Source organism: Vanessa cardui, chromosome 12, assembly GCF_905220365.1.
Source record: "Vanessa cardui chromosome 12, ilVanCard2.1, whole genome shotgun sequence".
Classification (NCBI taxonomy): domain Eukaryota; kingdom Metazoa; phylum Arthropoda; class Insecta; order Lepidoptera; family Nymphalidae; genus Vanessa; species Vanessa cardui.
In genome coordinates this window covers 8,864,181-8,884,225 of record NC_061134.1, presented here as the reverse complement: position 1 = coordinate 8,884,225, position 20,045 = coordinate 8,864,181, and the positions used below count along the sequence as shown (strand labels likewise).

Genomic DNA, 20,045 nt, shown 5'->3' with positions numbered 1-20,045 from the left:
TCTTTTTTTTTTTTAATAAATGTATTAAATATTTGAGTTAGTAATGGACTAAGAAATCACAACATCGATATAACAAGGATTATGCTATGTTAAAAAAAAATCATAATAAAAAAACAGGTTTAAAAAATAAAGAATATTTTCATTAAAGTATTCTCACAGTTCGTAGACAAATGCAGTGGATGCGAACAATTCAAGCATTAATAATATCATTCCGAGGTCGGGACAGCGGCAAATATTCGAAATACCACCAGATGAGGCTCGCTTACAGGATTAAATGCCAACCCACGTAACTATCAAACGCGGTGTATTCAATCATTCCAAGTTGAGTTTGTTAGCATTGTTATAAAAACAATCACTATAGCTATGACTGCTGAACCATTGGCAGGACAAAAATAACACTCATTTCTATTGGATTTATTTAGAGAATAGAAACGGTTTCACTTTTTTCCGCTCGTTTTAAGGGTCGGTTGTCAGATGTTAGGTATACAAATGTAGCTTTCGTGGAGATTTCAGCTTGTTTAATACGAAATTTCATCAAATCCGTTTCCGTGGCCGTGATAGAGCAAAAGACATACGATGTTATTTTCACACTATAAAATTACTATAGGTGAGTGACGAAAATCCATATTCCACCTTGGGAATGAGGATGATCCCATCCAGGCTTTTTCAAATAACAAGAATATGTTTATTACTGTAAATTGTAAATTGACATTACAAAAAAAAAAATCCCGTTGAGTTTCTTTCGCCGGTTCTTCTCAGGTCTGAGGTATTATATTCCAACCGGTGGTAGATTTTCGACAATCAATAAGAAAGTGTAAACAATTCTATTTTGAATAAAGGTTTTTGACTTTGACTTTGATTCAAGTTTTTTAAGGCCATAAAATAAACGAAGGAAAAGAAACAGGTTATTAATGTTTTTCGATAAATACTCTTTCGTTTATTAAAGGCATTATAAATGCCATCTTGATAACGATGTTTCTATGTTTTGTTCGGCACTAGCTCGTAGTAGTCGCCCCAGTTAATCTTCGATTCCGAATATCTAAAATTTCACGAGCTTAACCCGATTCCAGCTGCTGTTACCCGCAACAAAATTCGATACTGAAAATTAAGCTATACAATACCATTCCTAATAAAATACATGTTGAACTATCGGATGTTTGAAAAATAGTCAAACGTCGAAACTATTTGGGATAAAATTATTCAACATATTTATCAGCATCAATCAATGAATATCATTGGGTTTGACATACAGGTTGAATATAAACGCATCTTAAAAATACTGTACTAAAAAAATTTAAAAAATGAATTTCATCCAAAGAATTTGGTAGCATAGTATTTTTAACTAGTTTTATAATTTATATTATCTACACATAGAAATTATAAAAAAAATAGTAGAAATGAATTATATGTTGTGATGAAACACTTAGGATACGATGAGCGCAAACCATCATATTCAGGTACGCCTTAAGTGTAATTTTGCAATGAAGGTAACACTTCTGACACCAACATTTTTAGGGTTCCGTAGTCTACTAGGAACCCTTATAGTTTCGTCATGTCTATCCGTCTGTCTGTCCGTCTGTCTATCCTGGTTCGTTCTCTACCTTTTCTGCACCGATTGTTACGAAAATTGGTGGAGAGATGTATATTGATAATCCAAAAAATGGTTTTTAAAATTATCGAAAAATAATTATTTATCACCACAAATACAGCGAAAACTTAATTCGAAAAAAAAATCGATTTCAACTCGCTTTCTGAGTTTTATTTTAATGAGTTCAACTCGCTTTCTGAATTTTATTTTAATCGATTCTATACTTTAGGTATTAAAATAGAAACACGGATAGACAGATAGAGATAATTTCGCATTTATAATATCAATATAGACATTCTCTTAAGTATATGTACAATGCAATATATTTAAAATAGAATCAGGATGAAATTATTTTAACAAAATGGTTCGGACTATTCATTTGTAGCGTTCGATGTTAATTATTCGTTTTGTATTTTATTACAGCTCTACAAATATCTGAAGCTAAAACAAGCAAACAAAAATCTATTTGCGTATGTTTGCCTCTGAGACTGTAGATCAAAATCATCCTACAAAGGTAAAAAGTCCATTAGGCAGACGTCCAGAGGTGCATTATCACAGGGCGTATTTCTAAAAATGTGAAAATTTTACGAATTTATTTGGTAATATTCCTACTTGCATCTATTTGATTACTATCGACTTGATAACGAAATAAAATTGTTAAAAATTCTGCTTACTGACTTTTAATGTCGTTCTTACTCCCAAAAGGCGCAAATATATTGTATTTGCCCGCTTTAAGGCTAAGAACGAACCTTATATTTGAATATTTAGAGAATTAAGCTTATATGTGATCAATTAATTTTAGTCGATGAACAACACAATCACAGCGATGTGAGTCGTCTAATATAAATTTGAGTCGGCTTTCAACCAAATTAGAACTTTCATTTAATTTCGTTGTTAACAAACAAAGTGTTGATCATAAAAACAGCCAGTCCTTCATTTTAGAATATCTGTTAATAAATAAAATATTAATTTTATATTTGAATTTCACGGCAAAATTTATTATTAAAATTCGAACAACATACAGCATTTAAGTAACCCCCGTACTGATATTTTAGTTCAACTGCTACTTTTTACTTTTATTGTATGCGAATTAACAAGTTTAATATAATATCTCAATGATTCCAGCATATCCTTATTTTTGAAACGTTTGGTTCATCAGATATGCCCAAACTTTATCTTAAACTTATTCTAGCAGCTCTTATCATTTCTGACTTCGACAGTGATTTGAAATTTTATATTTCATACATACATTGCTCCTATATGAATCAAAGTATTTTTGTAGCATGTGAGCAAAATTCAAATTCAGTGCATAAGTATCAAGTTAGTCACTGGGGTACTACTTGAATAAACATATATTTTTGTTACATAATAATATATTTTTGTCTCATTCAACTTTCAATTTCTCTATGAAATATCAACGTAGTAATAGGGATAACCTTACATAAATAACCATATGTAAATTCAAGATCGCCCTATTTTGATACATATTAAGCACCCAACGTAACTCGTGTGTCTTGCAAATCTCTTCTCAGTGAATAATTATTTTAATATTTATTTAAAACGACAACATATCTTAAGACAAGTTATTAAATTATAAAATAATTAATTGTTTTCAACTAATTTATTAAATTAAATTTTCGATCATGTTCAATTTTTTCTATAATTTCTTTTTGCTTTTCTTTGACATACAACACAAACATTATGATTATGTTTATAAGTGTGTGACCTTCGATTATATTTTTTTTTTCGTGAAACTAAATTAATTGAGACATTTTAACCACTTATTCTTATCCTACGGAGTTTAAATATGACATATCATTTCAGATCTAATGACAATACATATTTATAAGAACTATACCTAATCGAATTCTATAACCAGATTTGGTTCCAAATAATGAAACTCCCTTGTATTTATTTATAAAAGATAATCTGTTTTGTTTACTTTACTGAGCTAAGATAAAATAGATATTTATATAGATATATGTCTGTTGCTAGCGTTTGACATTATCTGTTATTGGAATATTATTCTAGGTTGTTATCGTGTTCCTGAGTCTCCATAATAAAGTTCCACTAATTTGAAAATTTTAATTACTCAGCAAAACACTCGCTCCATGAAACGTTCGCATACTCGGCATAATATTTTAACTAGAAAGACGTTCTTCTCGTAAAAAATAGGTCAATACTTACATTGAAGTATAAACTCCTTTGTATTTAAAAAATATTTTTACCTCTGTAAGTAATGAGTATAATCAAATCAAATCAAATCAAAATAAACTTTCAAGTAGGCTTTTACAAGCACTTTTGAATCATCATTTACATTCACAATTAAGTGAAGCTACCGCCGTTTCTGAAAGTAGATTCTACCGAAAAGAACCGGCAAGAAACTCAGTAGTTACTCTTTTTTAACATTTGAAAAATACAAAGTCATGTTAATTAAATAAAATTATTTAAATTAATATATCCTGCTTGGAAGTCAACAGGTATTAACTCCACGCTTATTTATCATCTATAAAATCAAGAACAAATAAATAAAATCAATAATATATTAAGGACCTTAATTTATATATACTTAATTTGAAAAAGGAGGTATACAATTAAAGTCATTGTGTTTATTATAAAGCTTCTTTATTTAACGTCATGTTTTGCAAAATAGACAAATATACATCATTTTAAATCGTCATTTCACTTAAAAATTCCGCAACATTTAACAATGCTATATTACATAGGTACACATTTATATTTCCACTTATATAAAACATAAATTCACACATAGTTTGTATACAGTGACACGTAATAGAACGACAAAGTAATATATTCGATATTATTCACAATAAATAATGAATTTTGTTCAATTAATGAAATACTAAAATAAATTCACAATGGTTCACGAAGTTACAAATCTAATTATTGTCGTGGAGCCTTCTTTAATTTTATTCCAATAAATGTTAAATATGATATAATGATATTATTAAATAAAATTATCAACGAAATAATTCTTTGGATTTATTTGAATGCCAAAGATTTGAGAAGCCATAAAAGATTATACTTTACACGTGTATAAATGAAATCTAATGAAAATTATACATAAAAACAGCTACACCAATTATGTTTAGTACTTAATATAGAACAGTATAATAAAATATAAAATAAAATTATATTAGTACGTAAAATAGATTTGTTAATGCGTAAATATACAAAACAATAGTCTGCGAATATACATCAAATAATATAACGAATATGTATACAAAATATGAATAAGCAAAAATGAACCAAAAACAGTTACCGAAACCACATTCGTTATTGAAGCTAACAAACAATTAAATTAACTATTTATCATTAATCATAACACAATTTCAGTTTATTTAAACCTATATAAATACTAATTATATTATAATTTAATAATAAAAATAAATTAAAAACCTTTACATCTATATATATCTTACGGCGTTCGTTAATTACAGTATTATGACTAGCTCTCACAAAGGAAATTAATCGCACCATACATTTTCTATTATAACCTACCTTTATGGCACTAAAGTTGTCTTATAAAGTCCTATATCTAAACAAAAGGGACTCCATTTGATCTTATACACTAGAACCATTAACATCTTGGTCACGGGTTCTTATTTATAAAAATATGTATTTACTTACAACTAACATTAACAATTAGTTACAACAAGCTGTGAGGTCCACTGACCACTAAGGCGTAACTTATACGATCTACATCTGTTTGAATAATCGAGATTTTAAAGAAAATATTAACTATTTCGCTTGTGAATTAATTAATTAATGAACAATCGAATTAGTATTGTAATTTATTCATATCTTCACCTATCGAAATGTTGGTACTTAGATAAATTTCCATAATGTTATTATGTTATACCTAAGCTATACTATATATAGTGAAGTTACGCCCAAGTGTATATATGGCCTAACGCAACAATCGGTAACTTCAACGAAACACATTCAGCTACTTATTTCACGAAGCAATTTATTTAATTGTGCATATGTTGAATTAGTAACAGATATAGGAACAAAAGTACGTTATTAATGTAATAGTGAAGACGTACGATAATGTATAAGATATATAAGTAAACTATTATCATCTAAGAAAATAATTTAATATATCGCGAATATATTCTATGAGAGTTTAATTATTAAGAAGGCCTCACGAAAGCCAGCAGAAATAGCCTCAGATAATCAACGACCATATGTATGTAGCGCATGAAAAGGCATTTAAATTGAATACGAAACGCTAAGAGAAGCTATCAAATATCAAACAAAGACTGCATTGTACTTAACTTGTTATATTATAAAATGAATTTAAAAGAGAAAAGCGATTTTTTTCAAAGGATTAAATAAGAGGGAAATTTATTATAAAACGGAATTTCCTTTTCATTGTTATTTTCTTACCTGGTCTGGAAACAAATACAAATTATTCTCTTGGTCCATTTACCTGGCACGCATTGTTTCATAAACATATTACTATTCAGAGGAACAATGCGCTTTATCACAAACTTTACTCCTTCTGGGCCATTTCTTGAGGAACTTTGCGAAAACAGTATAAGTAATCGTGAGAATACGGTGAATATGCAAATAAACAATTTAAGGCGTATCACAGGAATAACATTTTGATTTAGTTGAATTGTTATGTGTTTTTCTCGTATGTAAGACTTTATTTCGGCTTAAAATCAAATGCAGATTGAATTGTAAGTGAATACAAATTAAAACTCTTTGATGATTTTGCATTAAAAATATACTTTACATACCGCAAGGAATACGAATGATATTGAAACTAAACGTATAATAATACACAATCACAAATTCACACAAATGGTATCCTAAAATGATCAAGTAACTACAATCGCATTTGTAAAGAAAATGAAAGAAATGGGTCCCAAAATTTCCATACACCAAAACTGCATTTGATGGCGTACCCTAAAATCCAACCAATGGATAATACTGCTACTGGTATCAGTCTCGGTGTCGCTCACATTGATTTATTCCATACAAATGGTCCATTTCCATAGTTCATTGTAATCACACACTAAACGTAATCCCTCCGGCCCGAACCGCAGTCGATACTATTCCTGTCACTTACCACTGATACCTCTGAACCGTCTTTTTTTCTTCTACAGGTTTCACATAATTTTGAGAACTGTTGGAAATAAAATTTATTGAATTAATTCGAATTTAATGAGTTTTTGGTAAAATATAGTTGCTAAATATTTCAAAAAGTGTCAAATCTACTTGTTTACAGGACCTTGTGAAAATCCATCTATAAAGATTACCGCCCATTAACAAGATATTGTAACACCCAATAACTAAGGGTAATTAAGTCAATGTAAAAAGAAACATAACATCATAGTTTCCAGGAGGTTGGTGGCGCATTGTCAAAGTAAAGTATATATAGTTAATATTCTCGTATCATTTTTTTATCATACTCACAACAATGCCACAAAAACACGATTATTCAAATAAGTGCTTATTTAGTAACGGATAACACCAATCGATATCCTAAGCTTATCTTTATGTATTATTTTGCGAAAGTTTAATATGGAATGGACAAGGAATTCTCCCATCATTTGATTTTCATTCATTCACAAAATATTGCAATTTAATTATTTTTTTTATGTATAGGTTAGTGGTCGAGCATATGGACCACCTGATAAGTGGTCCTGGTAAGTGGTCACCATCACTCATAGACAATGACGCTGTAAGAAATATTAACTATTCCTTACATCGTTAATGTGCCACCAACCTTGGGAACTAAGATGTTATGTCCCTTGTGCCTGTAGTTACACTGGCTCACTCACCCTTCAAACCGGAACACAACAATACTGAGTACTGTTGTTTGGCGGTAGAATAACTGATGAGTGGGTGGTACCTACCCAGACGGGCTTGCACAAAGCCCTACCACCAAGTAAATTAAAACAATATTACCAATAATGTAATAATACCTTAACAAAAGATCGGACGGGTTGCTGCAGGACGAAGATGACGAATATGACGACTCCCTGCAATGCGTTGATTAGATCGAAGATAGACCATACAGACACAGCTGCCGTGCCCGCGCCCGCAGCCCAGGAGACCACTTCCAACACCCAGGATAGGCCCATGATCACCGATAGAAGACAGCACGTGCGGAATCTAAATTCGATGACATAAAATATACGTGAACGTCATGATTACTTTTTCGATCAAACTAGTTTGGGTGCTTCGGTCATACTATACATGTCCTAAGTCACAGAAAATTTTATCGTAATCGTTTTTCACTAATTATTATTCAGTTAAAGTAACTAATATTTGTAACTGTTATTATTACTTCTAGTCAGTAATAATATATAGTCAAAATCAAAAATCAAAATCAAAATGAACTTTATTCAAGTAGGCTTTTACAAGCACTTTTGAATCGTCATTTTACAATTAAGTGAAGCTACCACCGGTTCGGAAAGTAGATTCTACCGAGAAGAACCGGCAAGAAACTCAGTAATTACCTTTTTCAACATTTAAAAAATACAAAGTCATGTTTGTTAATACAATTATTTAAATTAATATAGTATATAGTAGGTACTAAATTTAATTAATTCAAGCTTATCTTTAATATCCAAAGCAGTAATGTTCTCCTTATCTAAGTAAATCAAAAAACTATACTTACATTTTCCTATATTTCTTTAGTCTTTGATTGAAGTTGACCTGTGTCTCGCGCGGTGGTGGAGTTGTTCTTTCTGGTACTGTCACAGGTTGGCCCAAAACAGTTCCAAGTCTCACCCAGTCATCTGTTGTACTGAAGTCTGAATGCGCTACATCTAACGCTAATAATTATGGAATAAAAGGACTTTTATTAAACAATCGCTGTAATGACACATGTAATAAAATCATAAAGAGATGAAATAATAAGTCTTTTTCCTCAAATAAAATTAAATTTATATAATATGCTGTACAGTATTCAACAATTACAAACTTCAAGGTTTATACATAATGTATTTGTATATCCTTGTATTAAGTATGAAGCCTTATCTATTAATCATTTTTAACATAATTTTTAAATTTAAAATAATGTAAGAAAATATGAAACAATTATTAAAATATTTCATTAAATAAATTCAACTTACGCGTGACATCCTTGAGTTTATCATAATGCTTAGCGAAAGCTCGTGATGTAAACAGAAATATGACGAGATTACTACAGAGAATGACCGCCACAGGTCCGTAGAAATAGGGCAACGCCGCTTGATCCGCTAAAAGAAAAGGAATTAGCCTATGTTATATACATATATTTTACAAACAATACAATATATTTTTTTTATTTAAGCGACATACAAATAGAAGTGCATTGTCTGACTAGTTAAATCAAGTAATTTGTACATTTTTTAAATAATCGAAATTTATTTAATAAAGAATAAAAATGCAATACTATACTTACTTTTAAACCAGCAGCCTTTTACACCAAAATTAGGTTTCAAATAGGTACTCGGTACAGCTGGCGATAAGTCCATTGTAATCGTTACAATCAGTAAAATTACAGGGAATAATATTGCGTATGCGCAGTACCAAGCAAACCTACGCCTCATACTTCTTCTGGTTACTGATGCATGTATGTAGCGCCTGGAAATAATATTATATTAATACGAAAAATAATTAAAATAACAGCCCGTAAATGTCTCACAGACATAATTCTGGATAGAATACAAATAACTACATTCTGCTTGTTGTAATAATTTGAATCACAACTTTATTTTCAATTAAAACATTGAAACTATTCAATATATATAAAAAAATAAAATAAAAAGACGGTTGACGACTGCAGAATAAGAAAACCTTCGTCAGTTTTGGAATTGATTCCTTTATCGAGTTTTAAACTCTTAGTACATTTTGAATTTACACATCAAATTATTAAATTATTAAATATGTCATTCTCAATCCGTAAAGCAGATTATCGCTCACACTGAGCACACGAAAATAGATCTTAAGGTGACGAACCTTTTCTTACCCCGACTGTAAATTTAAGTAAGTGTCGAAAATTTAAAAATATTAAAGATTATAATCAATTATTAGAAAAAAACGATATCGATGCTTACCGTACATTCAAGTAAGTGTCAAAACACATAACATTCAGCCAAAAGAAGCAAGACACAAACGAAAACTGGATAAGATACGCTGCAATGAAGAAAAAATAATTAGATGTTTTAATAAAGTTACATATATAAATGAATCTTTTCAAAGAAATTTATGGAGCGACTTACCCATTATATTACAAGCTGTTGCTGGAAATGCATGACCAGCTAGTTGAGTAGCGGCTAAGCAACTAAATGCTATTGCCAGACAAATAGAGTGGCACGCTAATGCTTTCCCATGGGTATCCCTCAATTCAGTTATGAATATATAAACGCATGCCGTTACTATTAGAAACGGTACTGATATTATTAGACCTGAAACGTAATTAAATTTAGATTTGAATTTTTAGACATTTTTTATTATACGAATCTACTATGTTATTCTTATTTTGAACAACGTTTTGTCACAAATAATTAAAAATCTTAAGAATCAATTGTGTTTTTCTGTTAATCTTAAGATCCTGATATTTCCACACAGCCGTAATGGCTCTTACATTAGTATATTTATCAAATATATTTGTTTTATTATACTTGTATTACTAACCCACAGCATATGCAATAAGAGTAGCAGAAGTGTGCGCTTCTTCTATAGGTGAAGTAAAACACACTAATGGAAGTGTAATACCAGCTGGATAAGATTCGTTCCAGAATGTTTCCATACAAAAATCTCTAGTACCGAGAAGAGGTGGTTGACTGAAGGGAACGAATAGAGAACCATTGAACAGAAGATAAAATTCGTCTTTGCTGAATTTTTCAGGTTCCAGTTTATATCTGTAAATAAAATGAGCATTAATAATACGAACAAAATCAATTTTGGTAGAAATACATCCTTGTATTTCTTGGGTTAAATTTACTGAACAAAAGGTCAATTTAGATATGATTACGATTCAAGATTATGAGAGTAACCTTAAAGATTCTTGTATTCTTGTTCCTGTTAAACAAAATTACCAACACGTTGAAGCATTTACACAAACGCAATTACCTATCGTAAGTACAGGGGTTTCCGACGATCGTCTCAAATACGTTGCTATCGTAGCTCCAAATGTGTGTTTCGTTCGCTTTATGGAAAATCGGTTGGAAGGTGAGCGTGGATCGAGCACAAACGGACTTCAACTTTCCATCTTCAAAAGATATCGAGAGATTTTGGCCGCTCGCGCAGCATTTTGGTACCACCGGCAATTGTTTCTTGACTTCCTCGTCCTGTGAAAAATATTTACGTAAATTCGGAGGTTACGTTGAATCAACATCAATTAGGCTAACCGCATAATAGGCAATTTACTAAAAGGACAAGTTAATTTGGTTGTCATTTAAACAATGATATATGGTACGGATCATATGACAAGTGCCTAATCAGAATTCAAGGCGAGTATTTGATCTTTTGAGGTATTCATGAAAGAAATTTGACTGAGGCTAGCTGACGCAATGTTTGCGTTTAAAATTGGTCACGTAAGCGACGAATATCTTGAACTTAAATTCTTACTCTGAAATGACGTTATGTTTTAACTTTATCCTTATTTTAACGAGAGGAACATAAAATGCATTACGTTCATTAGAAACTTTTTTACATGAAATATTGATGGAAATTTCATTGAAAATAAATAGCTTACAAAACGGAAAACATAACTCACTAACTTTTAGATTTTGTATTTAAATCTCTACACTAAAAATAATGTTATGAATATCTTTAAAGTTATGATAATTTAGTAAATTTATTTATAAATAATTTAAAACATAATATTGTTGCTAGATCGATATATATTAATGTTTATTCTTTTTCTCTAGAGCCATTCTTCACCAGGAGCATTCGCCTGCCGTCAAGTGAGTTGTTTTTACAACGTCGAACAAATTGTATCATTACAGGCGCACTATGAGGCATTTCTCACTTACTCTTACTTATGTAATCCTCGAATCAAAACTGTTACGATACAGGTGAATCATGTTGGAATCTATTTAACTTATACCAGAAAGAACCACCCTTTTTTCGATACAGCTTTTCCTATTATCCTGGAATTCTATAATTTTCAAGGTCTTTGTATCATCAATTTGTAACGATGCTATAATACCTAACAATAATATTATATAAATGATAAAAAAAAGCTCCAATTTAGTACTTATTGATGTGTAGGCTGAATTGTAATTTACTGACTATTTATTAATATAGTGTTAAAGAGTAACTATTAGGTCCTAGGTAGAATATACTTTCCAAACTGTTATTAGGTTTACATTTATTTCAACGTTGTACTATAACGATTATAACGTGTTTATCTTGATATTATAAGATATTTGTTATATAATTCAAGTACAGAAAAATAAATAAACAGCTAAACTATCTAAAGATAATTCACTCGCGAAAGACACCTAACCAATTAGTATCAACATAAAGCAACCATTACGACATTCACTGTTCTCGTTTACTCTAAACCGCGCCACAATTACGAATAGCTCGGCGTAATCCTGCACTAAATATTTCTACGAACACACTTAATGCTGAGCATTTAAATATCTTAGAATAACAATAATTAGTAAAATAAACAAATAAATATAAAATTAATTTACTATTAAATACACTTGACTTAAAAGTGTGGGTTTTTTTTCGGACAACAGTCGAAGATTTTCCATATGGTAAGAGTTCGCTAATAATCTACTTGTATTTGCTGAGTTGAGATGGCCAAGTGGTTAGAACGCGTGCATCTTAATCAATGATATCGGGTTCAAGCCCAGGTAAGCACCACTATGTATATGTGCTTAATTTGTGTTTATAATTCCCTTGTGCTAGGCAGCGAAGGAAGACATCGTGAGGAAACCTGCATGTGTCTGATTTCATCGAAATTCTGCCACATGTGTATTCCACCAACCCGCAATGGAATAGCGTGGTGGAATATGTTCCAAGCCCTCTCCTTAATGGAAGAGCAGGTCTTAGCCCAGCAGTGGGTAGTTTACAGGCTGTTTCTTTACTACTTGTATTTTGTCTACTTGTCTTCTGGTACTGCTAAAAACTTTGGCAATACAATAATCTTAAACCACAATCTTAAAATACATATGTAGTTAAAACACTGGACAACTAGAAGATCTGAGACCGAGATACGTATAGTGCCTGTAATTACACTGTCTCATTAAACGTAGACGAACAAGCGTATTAAAGAAATGTACGGCCACCCAAACTGATCTAAAACGACGACTTAATACTATTACTCCTGCATGACCTAAGCCAGTGATACTCGACATGAAGCTGATGCATAGATCGCCTATCTCGATGCTCAAAAAACATCACGGATTACAACCTTATTTAACCCTACCGCTTGTTATTACATACAATAATACTATTCACTCAGCAATAAAACGTTCTAATGAACCGAAAACGTCGTAAAGATATGTAAATGTCATTTTATTTTTAAGGAAAACGAAATATTTTATCTTTATGTCAATATTTAAAAGTTTTTGTTTACATCATTAGTCCTTTATTTTTAAATTTATAATATGTTTAGTTATGTTAACTCCATGCTTTTAAAGGAAATTAGTCCACCGGGCAACCTCGCAAGCACCAAGTCACTGCGAAGTTGATATGCATTAGTTAGTAAGAACTCCTGTGTTGAATACAACACAGGAAGACTATTCCTAAAGTCTTATAATCTGACTGACAAGAGATCAGACACAGAACCAAAGTATTTACTATTATTATTTATTTGAATAGAAGGCACATTCGAAAAATTCTTAACACCGCCCCGGGATTATTAAAAGTTATTCAGTTTTTAGTGTCTCTAGTTGGAATTTGAACCATCAATATCAACAGCTTTATATGTTAGCCACTACACATGCCTTATAGGCACAGCGTATGTAAATATGAAGACTGAATTTTAGGGTAAATTTTAGAGTAATCTAAAAATTACATAAGGTCTAAAATTTACACTCAAAAAATATTTAAACGAATGAGGATTTAAACGATTAAATAGCGAGTTATTTTCAATTTACCAAAACAAGCCGTTACGTAGTATATAGAATTTTTTAATGTGTTTTTGCCTGTTACAAAATAAACATACAATTAAAAAAACTAAACGTGTTGAAACAGACGTAACAAAACTACAAACGTAAACATTGGTCGAGAATTACAACCTCCGACTCGTTCCTTCGTAAAGTTAAAAACTTCTCAGCTTTAGGAAACGTTGGAACAATTTGTTTTATACGGTTTTATACGAGTTTTTCCTTTCTCTAAAAATATTCACTTCGGGACACGGGAGCTCGTGACGTCACTGTCGACTAGCGGAACAATCGCGACAGGAAACACCGTAAATATTTACTTCTCCCTCGAAAGTTTCAACGTTGCTCAATTACGGTTATTTCGAGATGCGAACTTGAGTAAATTCCCCTGTACATGCATTATTATTTATTTATAACGGGAACGGAAACCGGCAAATGGGCCAGTTGGCTAGGTAACGTTTTACCGGTAAACATACTGACTAACTCACTCTGAACTCTTTTAAATCGCATTATGAAGCATTGGCATCGATAGAGTAACTGATGTTTAGTTAATTCTATTTTAAGTCAATTGTTCAATGCCAGTAGATGTGTGCCGTATCCTTCCCCTCCAGAAATCCACTTTCGCATTTATAGCTTTTTGGAGAGTATGGGTCAAAAACTGACTAAAGTAACTCAGTAGGTTTTATTTATTAAATTTCATAATTGTTCACAATTTTCAGTACAAAAAAGAAATAGTAATACATCCATATTGATTAAAGAGACAACAACAATTGACATAATTAGAGCCAAAAGTCTCTAATTATGTTAATTTCGATCGGTCATATATACAAAGAATATGATTCAACTTAAACGGCAATTGGGAATCTAATTAACAAGAATTGATTATAATTAGTGGAACATTAAAAAAACAGAGTTAGAAGTTAAAGAAAGTAGATAGTTCTTTCATTTATTAAGTACCTCAGATTGTTTTCAACTCAATAATTCCAAGAAATCACCGCCTTAATCAAGCGGTTCTTTAAATGCTTTCACTTAAGCAGCCTTATCTAATTCCTGATACGCCTGGTATTTTGGTTCGCGATAATGCGATAAGATTCTTGATATTGATACGAATTCGATTGCATATTACGTTATCTGAATTAATTCAATTATTAACCGCTACTGAATTTATTTATATCAGAAAAAGAGTTTTAACACAAAGAAAAATATAGTACCTATAAGCTTTTAAAGTCCCATAACTGGGCAATCTCTTCTATCCTTTTACCGATAGAAGGAAATTTGACTAACTATGTTACTTATATATTATTCTCATCTTCAATGGATCTTTTATATGGCAGTCGTTTTTGTTTTTTTTTTTTTTTGAATAAAATATATATAATAATTCATCCAGTAATTCAATCTTGGTTTAAAACTTATTTAATTTCGGAAAAAGAGTTTGACACGTTCTTCGTTTCAAATTTTCGTTTGAAAATTTTACGTCAATCAAATATACAAAATAACAAAGGGTTCTTACTAAGGTTGAATTCATTAAATAAGAAACATTCTACAGCGCTTTGACAAACTTTTATTCATATTTTTTATTTGAAATTTCTTTTTCTTGTCATGATTTCGTGGGAGTCAATTTTTATTAAGTTAGAAAATGACATTACATTTTCATACAAAGTTGAAAAGAAATATACTTAAGATCTAATAAAACCAATTATAGTAAATAATATGATGTACAATTATTTACTCTAAAACATGATTAATGTACATACATATATCATTACTTTCTAGAAATACGTTCATAAAAATGTATACGATACGATGGTTTTTCCGCTGGCCGGGGCAACATAAAGCCTCAAATTTATTGAGTATAGTGTGACAATAGGTGTAGGAAGAAGGAACTAATCTCGTAACGTTCAGTAACACGGGAAAGTATACGCTTGTACTTTGGAACTGCAAGAATAAATACAGGAGCCAAGCCTCGTAAATAGAACACGTTAAAAATATCGAAAATTTTATATTGATTTTCTTTTAAACTTAATAATATAACGTAATAAAATTATTAAGAAATATAAATATCAAAATAGTAATTTGCTTAAATATATTTGTGAAAATAGATTTATATTTTAATGCCGAATAAAGATTTTTTTAACAGAGTTCCATCACCTTTCATTCGTATAACTTTGAGCAAGTCACATATCAGATACCTAAATTATTTCTATATATTTTGATTACTACGAACGAATCTTGATAAGTGACTGGTCTTGGTCTGATAATGTTACATCAAAAGGCAAAATAAAAAATCATAATCCGCCGTTCTTAGAGATGCTTCTTGGAACTAGTGACTCACTTTGAAATATTTTATCGAAGTGAGAATACTCACAGTTGTGTCAAAATATATTTAAAACAATGCTATGTATATTTAGTAGATTGATCGCTTTGATAGAATCAGTGATAATCATATTAATGATTATACATGAGACGTAATGATAAGCTACGTTTTGTTTCCTCCGCAAAGAGGAAAATCATTAGGATATAACATTTAGCGCTATTTGTGTTGCAATAAAACGTTAAGCGATGAGCTCTCTATCCAACCGAACCTATAAATTAAAACGGATTGACCTCGAATAGTCTTAAGATTCAAGAATGTTTCATCTAAAGCTTCTAGATCCTTAATGTAGATTTGCCTTCAGTCTTCACGTCTCTTTGAGTATTATCTAAAGAAACTCTGACTTAGTTTAGTTGATAATTGAGTACTTCGCTGAAAGTAATTTGTTCAAAAATAATTAATTTCGAGAATTCGGCACTTGATTACTTTAGTTTTTTAATGAATTAAATATAATTAAAACAAAGTTGACAAAAAAATACCTGCACACAAAAAAAATATAATCAAAGAGATTAGTTAGTCTCCTTAACTTTTGTATTCCGTATATATCGCTATACTAGCTGTCGCCCGCGGCATTGCTCGCATTTTACGAGTAGAAGGTTGGTTGTCATGTGTTGACAAATTAAGTAACCTATGTATGTTTTTCCTTAAAGTTGAAATTCATTATTTCATTCGACAGATAGACAGACAGAGTTAGTTTCACATTTATAATATTAGTATTTTTTCTTTTTGTTTTGAGTGATGGAGCAGGAGGCTCACCTGATGGAAAGTGACTACCACCGCCCATGGACATCTGCAACACCAAAGGGCTTGCAGGTGCGATGCGCTGTTGTGGATTTTCGGACATAAAGGTGGTGCGGGGGAAACTTCGAAATTTGACGAGATGCCCGAAATATATATGTGTATAGATATACATATATTAATTAATTATATATTAGGCTGTACTGTGTAATTAATTAGTCTCCACACTGTCTATTATATATTTCCATGGATATGACTGTACATAATATGTATTGAATATACCAATTAATATACTGACAAATTCAACGTGAATTATGATATCTGTGCTATTACAATTCAATATACGAGTATCCAACAGTCTTGAACTAGATAACGGAATCCCTGGGAAGATTCCTTAACGAGAAAACAAGATCCGCTCTTCGTCTCGGTACAATAATAAGTCGTAACAATAAAAGGTCGACATATAACACCCATTTCAGTTCAACTGTTTGACATTACATCGCAAGCTGAATGTCATAATCGTTATATGTGACAATGTTTATTTCAGAGAAACTGATTGTTTCATTGTAATCATTTTAATCATTAATCACAGCTATCAATTTACAAAATGCATATTAATAATTTACTTTACATACTTACTGTTATGTACAGAGCTGAGATAGCTCAGTGTTTAGAACGCGTGCATCTTTACCGATGATTTCGGGTTCAAACCCAGGCAAGCACCACCATATATATATACGTGCACGCATTGGAACAGCGTGGTGGAATATGTTCCAAACCCTTAATGGGAGAGGAGACCTTAGCCCAGCGGTGGGCAATTTACCAGGCTGGTACTTTTTTTACTGTCTTAAGAATTTAATATAAATAAAACTAGTAATGCATAATACCTGTTTATTGTATCTTTTTTTGTTTTTGCTAGTATTCAAATAAATTTAAATTTTTGTGCAAATGTATTTACCGTTTAATTATTATTAATTTTTAGGCTGTGCATTTTATGTTGTATATTTTTGTGATAGAAATATAACGTTGTTGGTTAACCATAAAAAAAAAGATTTTGAAAGCGTTTTGCATATTTTGTAATCCATTGAGTTTAGGCTATTTCGAGTAAATGAAAGCTTTTTTTTTTATATCGCTGTGATTTATAATATAATTTTATTTACGTAAGTGTGACAAGGTTGTATTTTTTATTTATATGAAATAAATGAGATATTCTGTCAAAAAATTCTGAGCAACTATTTCTAAATGATAAGAAAATGACATTTATAATATCGTGCTTATCCTCCAATCTTTGATAGACATTTTGTTCGGGATAAGATCAAATACAGATTTGTTAACATATTCATTATCTTTATATTATTGCAAAATTTACGCTTGCAAAGATTTTTGTAACAGAATAATACTTGAACGATTGGAGGCATTATAATAATACGTACATGTCAATTATTTTGTAAGAAAAACAGAACAGTATCTTTTTATAGTGATAATTTAATTGACGAAGGTAGACATATATCTTCATATAATTATTGTTTTGTTTCCTTTGTTTCTTTTTTTGTTAATCTGAGAATTCATGTTTGATAACCTTATTTCATATACTTCAATAATATGGAACTTCTATTACTTGTCTTTTAGTTCACTCCATAATTTTATTGCAACAGTGAAAACTTGGTTGGCATATTTTAGAATTATTTTGTTATTGATTGTGTAATACTATGCTGTATGTTTTCCTAAAATAAATAAAAAACAAATAATATTATAATTATTCGTAAAATTTAGAAGTAGCAATATATTACGATTCGATAAACATTAATAATATCAATACAATTGTATATTTGACTTTAACTAACAATGATAATAAATAAACGTAATCTTAAGTAAAACCTAAAAGTAATGTATTACAGACTTCCATAAAAAGTCTTTAATAAAGAAATCCAGTGTTGTTACACTTGATTATTACAGAGAAACCATTGAGCAGTGACAGGCATTTGAATGAACGTACAGACATTTGCTGAGCACGTGGCCAGGTAATAAGAAAACCTCAAGCACTCGAGTCACGTTTTGGTTACGTTGAAATAAGTAGGATAACAAGGAAAGGGGTAAACAGCGTTAGGAGTCTCGGTTAAGGCGAACGTATTTGGCAATAAATTATATATCGCAGACATTGGAAATTCGACTCTTTATTTGATATAAATAAGGGTTAGTTTCATAATAGCTGAATTTTTTTTTGTTGGTGTTCTTTATATTACCACAAACCAAAATGTTTATTACATAAAACTATAATGAATAAAAGATCCGTTACAATTCATAAAATATAACAGAATATATAAAATTGTTCCTTTTTTTTTAAATATGATCTGTTAATGGGCCAAGGTGATTTATCGGATGATAAAAGCATTCCTTTGCCTGCCTAAATAAAAAAAATAAGACGGATGAGATGACATGTGACGGAATGAAACATAAGCGTCGGAAACGTCAAATTATATAAAAATTATAGAATTGTAAAGTTGACAAAAGTCTAATTGTTAAACATTTGAAATCCTCCATTCAAATTCGACCTTTAAATATTTATCATGACATGGCATTTTGTTGTTTTTTTTTTATTTATTTTTTTAAGTTAGAATGTAACCAATGATCATATGATACACCCCAATCTGTTAATTATTTCTGGAATAGATAATTCTACCATAATGTTTATATGCCTGAAATCGATTCGCTGTTGTGTAAATTGGGCTAATTTATAAGAATAACTATTATTTATTTTTATGAATTTCTGCAGTAAATAGCTGAGAAAAATCAAGATGAAACATTTTAGTAGTGAATATGGAAGCTTGGAATAATTTAAAGGTCGTTTCAGGTGAGAGGTTCCGTTTTTCGAAAAGATACTTGTCATTTCGGTTTTTTTTAATATATCTGCCAACAGGACATGGGTTTTTAGGTCACTAATATTACATGCACATATTTTATGAGAATATCATTTTAAAAAGATCTTAAAGACATCATATATCCGTTGATTTTCATTTTATATTGTAAACGTCATATCATTTTATTTATGATCTCAAATTTTGGTAATTTCTTGATCAGTAAAATTTATATATATATAAATTATTATATTATATATCATATAAACAAAATATTTTTATTTAATTAGCCTTATAAAATATTTCTTAGATAATCGTATATTATAGTTTAGTTGTGTTTTTAATTAAGTGATTTTTTACAATAGATTTTCAATAGTATCTCATTAGTATAATACTATATT

At 30.4% G+C, this 20,045-nt stretch overlaps 1 pseudogene; it reads right to left on the bottom strand.

Moving 5' to 3' along the window:
* Positions 1–4,202: 4,202 nt before the first annotated feature.
* LOC124534179 overlaps positions 4,203–20,045 on the bottom strand; it is a 92,508-nt pseudogene continuing 76,665 nt past the window's right edge.